We start from the raw sequence: 8873 nt of genomic DNA, 5'->3' as shown, positions 1-8873 counted from the left end.
AGAAACGGCACGTTACTCCTAGGAAACAGAGAAGCAAAGCCTGACGGACCGGGAAGGAGACACAAATCCACAGCGATATCTAGGGCAGTCAACAGTCCTCTCTTTGGGCAACGAAACACGCAGACCGGAAATCAGCAAGGATGTAAATCGGACCAACACCATCCGGCAGCGGGACCCAGTTCATAAATACCAACAAGAAAACGGACTTTCTTTCCCGGTGCACACGGCACACAAACAGAGACGGCCGCTTCCTGCTCGTAAAACAAACCTGGACAAACCGTGCACGGTATGTCCTCCGCTAATAATAAAATGCAACTGGAGAGCAATCAGACGGTAACAGGAAAATGACCCAAACATGGAAACCGGCACACACCGAGGCGACCCGCGGGCCACAGAGGAGCTCGCCGGAGAAACAGAACAGGGCGTTGACTGGATGAGGACGACGGCACGAAGAGACGGCGCCGTGCGGTCCTGCTCGAGCGATGCGGGGTGGGGGTGCTGCGCCCCTCCGGCGCGGGCGTTACTGCAGAGAGGGCTTACACCGAGGTCTAAGTCCCGTCGTTAGAAACTAGAAAAAGAGGAACAAAGTAGATTCAAAAGAAAGCAGAAGACAAAGAATAAAGAACAGAAATCTGTGAAATTGAAGAGAAAAATAATAGGGAAAAATCAATAAAATGAAAATCTGGCTTCTCAAAATGAAATTTACAAAAACTCTAGCGGGAGTGACAAGAAAACCCAGAGAGGAGACACGAATTCTTACTGTTGCCTACGAATGAGCTAAAGGGAGAGTGTGAGGGCTTCTGAAGGACACTGGGCAGCCGGGACAGGGGAGCTGACGCCACAGTCTTTATTTTGATCACGGTGTTGGTTTGGTGGATGGAGACGTCACGGCAAAACAGCAGATCGTATGACTTACACGTATGCAGTTCATTACGCGTCAGCTGTCCTCAGACTCTACGTTTTTATTAAGTCCCACTTAGTTACCAGGCAGTGACCTTAGTGTCAGGCTACAGCACGGCGGCTCAGCCCCTCCACACGTGTCCCGCGGCTCCTCACGACTCGCGCTCCTCCGGCCCATCCCCCGCTCTCCCCGGCCCTCGTCCTCCCCCCCCCCCCCGGGGACCAGCCGTGTCCACTGCAGTTGAGAGTCTGCTTCTTGCTTTGTCTCTCTCTCTCTTTCCCTCTTTTTCCTCCTCTGCTCACTTGTTTTGTTTCTTAAATGCCGCACGCAAGCGAGAGCACACGGCATGTGTCCTTCTCCGCTTGGTGCACGTAGCGCCGGCCACGACGCTGCAAATGCTGAGACGTTTTTTTAAATTCAGTGAGCATGAAAACAAATAACCTAATTAAAAACGAGTAAGAAGACGTCCACCATACTTCACCAAAGACGGTACGTGGATGACGGGCACACGGTGAGACGTCCAAGCTCGTCAGCCACTGGGAATACGCGACTCGAGCCTGTGACGAGGAGGCGGCAGACTCCCACGGGAACCGTTAAAACGGACACCACGGACAGTGCGGGCGCTGGTGAGGCTGAGGAGACGTGGGAGCTCCGGCGCGCCGCGGGCGGGAGAGTGAGGTGGGGCGGCCACGCCGGAAAACCGCGGTGTCGGGACAACTGAAGCGCTCCCCGGCCTGGATGGCGCAGCCGTCCCATTGAGAAACTGAGGCACACATTCCTGCGGAAATCCGCACGCAGACGCCCACCGGCGCTTTATTCACCACCAGCATGAACTGGAACAACCCACGTACCCGCCAGCGGCTGCTCCGACCAAGTCCGGGTGCCCCAACCACGGAGCACTGCCGGAAGGGGGAGGCCCAGACCACGGACACATACGACACGTCGATGAGCTCCCCGAGGCGGCGTGGAGTGCTCAGCGAAAGCAGTCAAGCGCTGGCGGCCACACTGACGGGACGCTGACCCGGAGCTGATCAGGAGTCTGCGGGGGCTGCCGGCGGGCGAGGGAAGGCGAGACAGCGCAAGGGTCGCGTGGGGAGAATTGTGGAGCGGCACGACTCTTCCCCGTCTGGACACTGAAGACACAGACACGAGGCCACATGTGTGGAACAGTCACAGGAGCATACAAGAAGAAAATCCACTTAGTGTACATTATTTTTTATTAATTTATCAAAATTGTTAATTTTTTAAATAAGGTAGGACAAGCCATCAGTGTCAGAGCTCTGTAGCCCCCCACCCCTGACCCTGTGCTGATGAAGAAGAGCGTCCCCCAGACCATGTGACTCCAACCCAGAGCAGCATGACCTTGACTCTGCCTCCGTCCAGTGGAGAGGGAGACACCCTCCCAGGGCAAGACACAGGAAATTCCTATTTGCTGGAAATTGCATAACTATAATTCTCCTGCTCAGCCAATTTAGTCCCGAACCTCGAATGAGGTAATAATTATAGAGCCTGAGGAATCTTAACAGCGTGGAGAAACCCAAGCAAAGCCAGCGAGGGAGATGTTCTTCCAGAAATGGGAAATCTGAGCCTGACCGGAGGGCTCGTGGTCGCTCTCCCCTGGAGGCGGGGAGTTCTCAGCCAGGGCACTGTCCGCTCCCCGGAGGCGGGCCCCGAGCCACCCAGCCTGCGCAGACATGTGCTGCCGAGGCGGACGCTGTGGGTAAGATCCGCAACGGGCCGTCTCTCATTGGGCAGCCCCGCCATTGTGGGGGGGACGGTTCGCAACTAGTTGCCACACTCTGTGGGACACGGTGGCTCCTCCCAGCCATGGTGACAGCTGAAACACCCAGCCCCGTGCATGTCCAAACACCACTTGGGGTGCCACCACCTCCGGCTAGCCACTGCTCCAGTGGTCAGAAGAGAAAGTGACGTCTAGCTGGAAGCAACTGCTCCCTTCGTCCTGATGTGGCCGAGCAACCCCACGTCCGCAGGCACAACGCAATTTCACACAAGGAGCTGGAAACCATTAATCTACGAGCATCCTCAGGAGTTGTGTCCGTCTGTAAGAAAGGATCTGGGTTCTGACCGAGACACCCCTTCCCTTTCTCGGTGCCCTTTGTGGAGTGGTCTGTAACCATGAGACTCCACCACGTGGAACCTAGTAGGCTACACATGGGCCTTAACACCCATGGTCCACACCACCAGCAAGGTAGCCTAAGGAGTGCCCCAGATGTGGAAACACAAAACCTAAGCCCAAGTGTGAACCTCAGCACCTTACCTCTCTGACCCTGTTTCCTCAAGTGTGAAACGGGGGTGGCGGGTCAAGCTCTTTCTCATGTCACACACTATTTTGCACATTCTGTTCCCTCCTCTGGGACTGTTCCTTCCAGGCTGTCCCACGGCTGGTTCCTCCCTGTCCCAGAAGTTTTCTTGCAAGTGCTGTCTCCTCAGAGATGCCTTTTCCAACCAAGGCAAGCCCCTCCCCGGTCGGCTCCCACCAGGCATCTGGCGCTCCCAAGCCGGCACCGTCTCCTTTCTGACTGTCCTCCCGTTCCAGAAGAGAATGCAGCCCCATGAGGTCCAGCCTCGTGGCCCCACCTGTGCTCCATACACCAGGGCTTGCTCACGGCATTCTGGCTGGAGGAAGGCCTAGTCCCTAACCTCTGGGCTGCTTCAAGGACCAGGGGAAAGCCAGCGTGACCAAATCCTGCACCTCAGAGCCGGCCTCCTCACCGGGTACACCTTGGAGATCCCCAACCACACCCTCCCTTGGAAACCAAGAGCAGGAGTTTGGTGTCAAAGCCTCCGACCGTAAGATTCAGAATGCTGCATTCTGCCAGCTTGGCAGAGCACAGTCTTGCTAGGAAATAAAAAAAGATAACGTTGCGACAAAATGCAGAACCAGTAAGAGTCCCAGTTCATCAGCCAGACCAGGGCCCTCCCTCCCTCCAGGCCGGTTACAGCCCCCAAACACTCGGGAACCAGGTCTCCTCATTCTCTCCGTACGGGCACCAAGCCCAGGGCTCCCGTGCTGGAGCCTGGACACGCGGCTTAGCACCCAAAATGAAACCGAGCCTCTCCATGGTGTCTCAACATCCACCCGCCCAAGAGTGACCGCCCGGCCAGCATTCGTACTGTGACAGCAGAGTCCTGCTCCCAACAGCTAGACCCCCCGCTGCTACACTACCAGTGCCTCGACAAGCCCGGCGGGTAAAGTGGAGAGGATACGCACTGCATACACAGCTAAGAAGAGACTTACAGCAGCACCCAGTATACAGCAGGCAGTCAATAAATGTTACTTACAACCAGTATTTCTCACCGGGGGGCTTTGAACAAGCCGTCCCACCTTTCGAGCCTCATTTCACAGTCTGCACGTTGCCTGCGAGGGTGCAGAGACAGTTCAGTTAGGTCACGCCTGAGGACGGGGTGGTTCCCCAGCGGTGAGCGTCTGGCTCTCCCTTTGCAGACCTGAGGGGAATTAGAGAGGGGCTAATGAGATTTCAAAGGCATTTCTTTTTTTTTAGCAAAAGCTATTAAAGTGGGACCTCTCTCCAACTTTTAATCAGAACTAGGAACCAAGTTCTAAGGAAATGTGGGTGGGGGAGTGTGCTATTATAGTCATTACCATGGGTGTATTGGAACAGCAAGATGAAGTGGTGGCTAAGGGTGCAGGTTCCAGGCCAGCTGGAGTCAGGGGGAGGTGGGGCTGGAGATCTAGGGAGTCTAGCCGCAGAGCACCAGAGCTGGCCCACATGGCATCCCTGTGCAAATCTGTAAAAGACATGTCATTCCACAAACCACTTTACTGATACCTTATAAATATATAAATATTATTAAATTTATAAAATATACAAATTTCCATTTACTATTATGTGAATGGTGCCTAGGATTGTGCAGTACACAACCTGTACAATTGTATTCAGCAACCCAAGGAGCTCAGACACCCATTAAAGCTTGAGGAAATCAACTGAGCACAGATACATGGATTTTAAATGGTTGCAAAATAGAGCATGCAAAAGGATCTCAGGAGATATGGAACCCTTCTACATTGCTGGTGGGAATGTAAAACGACTCAGTTACTACCAAGAAGTTTGGCAGTACCTCAAAAAGTTAAACACAGAAGTACCATATAACCCAGCAATCCACTTCAGTGGATTTTGACTGGATCCACTCCAGTCAAAAAAGAACTGAAACAAAAAGTTATATATGAACGGTTCACAGGAGCATTATTCACAGTAGCTGAAAGGTGGCAACAGACCAAGTGTCCATTAGCAGGAAAATGGACACATAAGATGTGGTTTATCTACACAAGGGAGCATTGGTCAGTCATAGAAAGGAATGAAGTATTGACCCATGCTACAATGCAGATGAACCGAAAGAACATTTTGCCAAGTGACAGAAGCTGGTCACAAATAACCACATGATTCCATTTATATAAAATGTCCATAATGAGTAAATCCAAAGAGACAGAAAGCAGACCAGTGATTGCCAGAGCCTTGGGAGAGGAGGCAGAGTGACTGCTTAAATGTTACTGGGTCTCCTTTTGGGGTGACAAAAATGTTCTGGGACTACACAGAGGTGACAGATGCATAACACTGTGAACATACTAGATCTCAATAAACTGAATAATTCAAAGGGGTTAATTTGGGTTATATGAATGTTGTTACCTCAATTTTTAAAATACCTCCACAGTTATTCTTAGGAAAAATCAATGATGACAGAGAATGACACATGGACCAGGTGCCCACCCCTTACACTGGGAGGATATATAGACTCTGGCAGGAACTTAGACTCCCCCATGGGGTAACGGAAACATGCAGAGGAAACTAACCCTCCAAGCCCAGAGTCTTAAGTCAGATGTGACTGAGTTCCTTGGAATTGGCAGACTGGATCCTTCTGCACTCAGGAGAAATGGAACCTCAAGAAATAAGTTTGATTATACAGAAGAAATAAGGAAAGGAACAGTTGTGCACACCTCACTTTTTAATTGTGAAAGACATTATCTGTACCTAGACTCGGATCCTGTTCTTATTAGCACTGTATGGGCAACGACACCAAGGCCTGGGAAGGACAAAGCACGTGTCCAGAGGACACAACTAAAACCTAATATAGAAATCTGACCAGCCTAATTTCAGAACCCCAACCCACTCCCACGATCCCCTCCCATAGCCCAGGACATCACTGGGCTAAATACGATGCATGCTTGTGAGAATACGCAAAACTTAATTCATGGAGATGATAGTGATGGTGGTGATGGTGGTGATGGCGATGATGATGGTGGCGACGGTGATGATGATGGCGATGGCAGTGGTGGTGATGATGATGGTGATGGTGGTGATGATGGTGACGGGGCTGGTGGGGATGATGGGGATGGTGATTTTAACAATGACGGTGATGGTGACTGTCTTGGCCAGTTTGGGCTGCTATAACAAAATATCACAGACTGGGTAGCTGAAACAGCACTTATTCCTCACGGTTCTGGAGGCAAGGAAATCCAAGATCAGAGTGCCAGCGTGGTCAGGTTATTGGTAAGTGCCCTCTTCCTGGCCTGCAGATGGCTGCCCTCCTGTGTGTCCTCACTGGGTGGTTTCTTTATCTTTGAAGGACACTGATCCCAGTACGGTGGTCTCACACTCATAACCTCATCCAACCCTAATTAATTCCCACCTCCTAAAAGCATCACACTGCAGATTTGGCCTTCAGCATACAAATCTGGGGACGGGGACACAAACACTGAGCCCGTAACAGTGATGATGATGGTGATCATGGCAATGATCACAGAGAGGGGAACGGGGTGTGCATCAAAGGGCGGCTTTAATGATCTGCTCCAGAAAAATGTTTAAAACCCTTCATATAATTTCTGGCATGTGGTAAAACCCTCTGTGAATGCCAGCTATTGTGACTTTTTTGCTATTGTTATAAAGTTCTATATTTAAATCTGACTTGAAAGCATCCCTCGGTCTGCAATGTCTATTAATCAAGATTCGTCAGGTTACAGATCGCAAAGGCCCACTTCCAGCTGGTGCACACCCATGGGGGAATTAACTGTTGGTCCTGCCTACAGGAAACTCCCTGCTGTGGTTCATACAGACCAAAGGCTCAGCCAGTATCTCCAGGTCCCGAACTCTCTCCCCGCCTCCGCTACCTGTCACTGCTCCAGCTGAATTTCGGGTAGGGTCTCGCAGGAAGGTGTTCAAATCCTTGTGTTTGGCAATCCCAGACAAAGGGGCATCTCTTTCACCGTGCCCGGTGGAAGATCCTCATCAAGGGCTCTCACTGGACTTGCTGGGTCACAGGACACCTCGAAATTAGTCACTGTCCAAGGATGGACTTGGGTCTTGTGCCACCGGAAAAAGGCGGACTGGCAGGGACAAGGAGGTGATGTCTTGAGGAGTGAAGGAGACGTGGATGCAGAAGTGGGCAAAATCGGCAGATGAGCCCTGTGTGCCCCAGAATTTGGGAGGTCCAGGTGTGGAGCAGCCTCCTTGGTCGGGGAAAACATCTATTCATTAGTATTTCCCGAGGGCCTGCAATTCAGCAGGCGAGCTTACTGCGCTCCCAGGCTGCCCATTTCCTGCAGGAGACCGAGTCAGAGCTGTCCCAACTGCAGAGAGAGAGGCTGGGGTCTCTGCACCCTTGGGCGAGAGAAGACACGCCCTCCTCGGCTCTCCCATCCCAAGAAGGGGTTAACAGTGACAGGGAGGACTGCCAGTCCGGCAGCCCGAGGGGAGGGAGCCCACCCACAGGCTTCCTGCAGGGGAGGGAAAGACTGGGTGGCCCGCAGGCAAGGTATGCTGGGTGGGTCCGCTTACTAAGAAGGGCCCAGAGCCAGCGAGCCATGGGGTCAGAGTTTGGCCCCCAAGGGCCACTGGGTTGAGTTCATTCTTCTCAACTGATATCATGAGGCATCTTCTGGAGGAGGAAGCGGATGAGTTCCCAGGTCATCTGTAAGATGATCTGGAGTGTTTCAGGGATCAGGCCGACGAGAGGAGGTGCAGGATTCAAAGTGAGAGCATGCGAGCGTGCGAGCACGCGAGCGCGGGTCGCGAGTGTGTGTATGTGTTGGAGTGTGCGTGTGAACGCGTAAGGCGTGCGATGGGCAAACGAGTGGGGGTGAGAGTGTGTGATGGTGCGTGTGTGTACTGACGTGGGAGCGTGTAAGCTTGCGCTGCCGTGCGGGGTGCGGGGTGAGCGGCATGAGCAGGAGGAAGAAGACTGCAGACCCTTCGCGTGATCTCAGCAGCTCACCCTCTAGAAGCCGGCGCCACCATGGCGGGGAGTACGGCGTGGCGGGGAGCCCGGTCCTGGGCGGGCCCTGCCTCCACCCTCGGGAGCTGCGTCGGGGAGGCAGGGACTCGCACCTGCCGTGTTCAGAGGCGGGGAATGGGGCTTGGAAAAACCGACCAGCACGCTCAGTGTGCATGTCTGTGACTCAAACCCAAACATGCCTAATTCCAAAACCGCGGCCTCCCCCAGGAGCCTGTGGCCTCCCCATCCCTGACAAACGGCCATTCTGTGACTCCTTCTCCAGGAATAGGAAACTCCCTGAATCTGGGGAAACTACCCTCCGTGCCAAACTGGGGGCCCCGGGGCTAGATATGCCCCCCACGCTGGCCATCGTCTTATTTAGCAAAACGATGGAATTCACTGTCTTCGGCCAGTTTGTCATAGTCTCACGGACCCTATCTCCTCGGCCCCCAGATTCTGACCACTTGTGCCACCTGCCCGGCCACTCCAGGCCTTTGGGTTTGAGCCAATCTCACTTCCCGGCGTGAGACGGCTCTTGTCCCGGTCGCCTGGAGCTGAGCCCTCCTCTCCGCGGCGCCGCCCTCTGGCCCCTGACATGGCCTGACCCGCTTCCCGTGACCGTGACCGCGGTGACAGTGAGGAAGGCAGCCACCACGGTGGTGATGACGGTGAAGAGGAGGAGGGGCCGGATGTCAAGGGAAAGGCCCCGAGGCCCTTTGTTAAA

At 53.4% G+C, this 8873-nt stretch overlaps 1 long non-coding RNA gene across 1 annotated transcript; it reads right to left on the bottom strand.

The window, feature by feature from the left end:
* Nucleotides 1-665: 665 nt before the first annotated feature.
* On the bottom strand, nt 666-7406 carry LOC131817885 (uncharacterized). The gene is made up of 3 exons (XR_009348624.1): nt 6994-7406; nt 4205-4369; nt 666-2034 (listed from the first exon to the last, which is right to left on the bottom strand). It is a non-coding gene; the product is annotated as an uncharacterized LOC131817885 (long non-coding RNA).
* Between the last annotated feature and the right edge of the window lie 1467 nt (nt 7407-8873).

The sequence above is a fragment of the Mustela lutreola genome, chromosome 16, assembly GCF_030435805.1.
Source record: "Mustela lutreola isolate mMusLut2 chromosome 16, mMusLut2.pri, whole genome shotgun sequence".
In the NCBI taxonomy this organism is placed as follows: Eukaryota; Metazoa; Chordata; class Mammalia; order Carnivora; family Mustelidae; genus Mustela; species Mustela lutreola.
The sequence above is the reverse complement of the archived record's forward strand: the minus strand, read 5'-3'. Positions and strand labels throughout refer to the sequence as shown.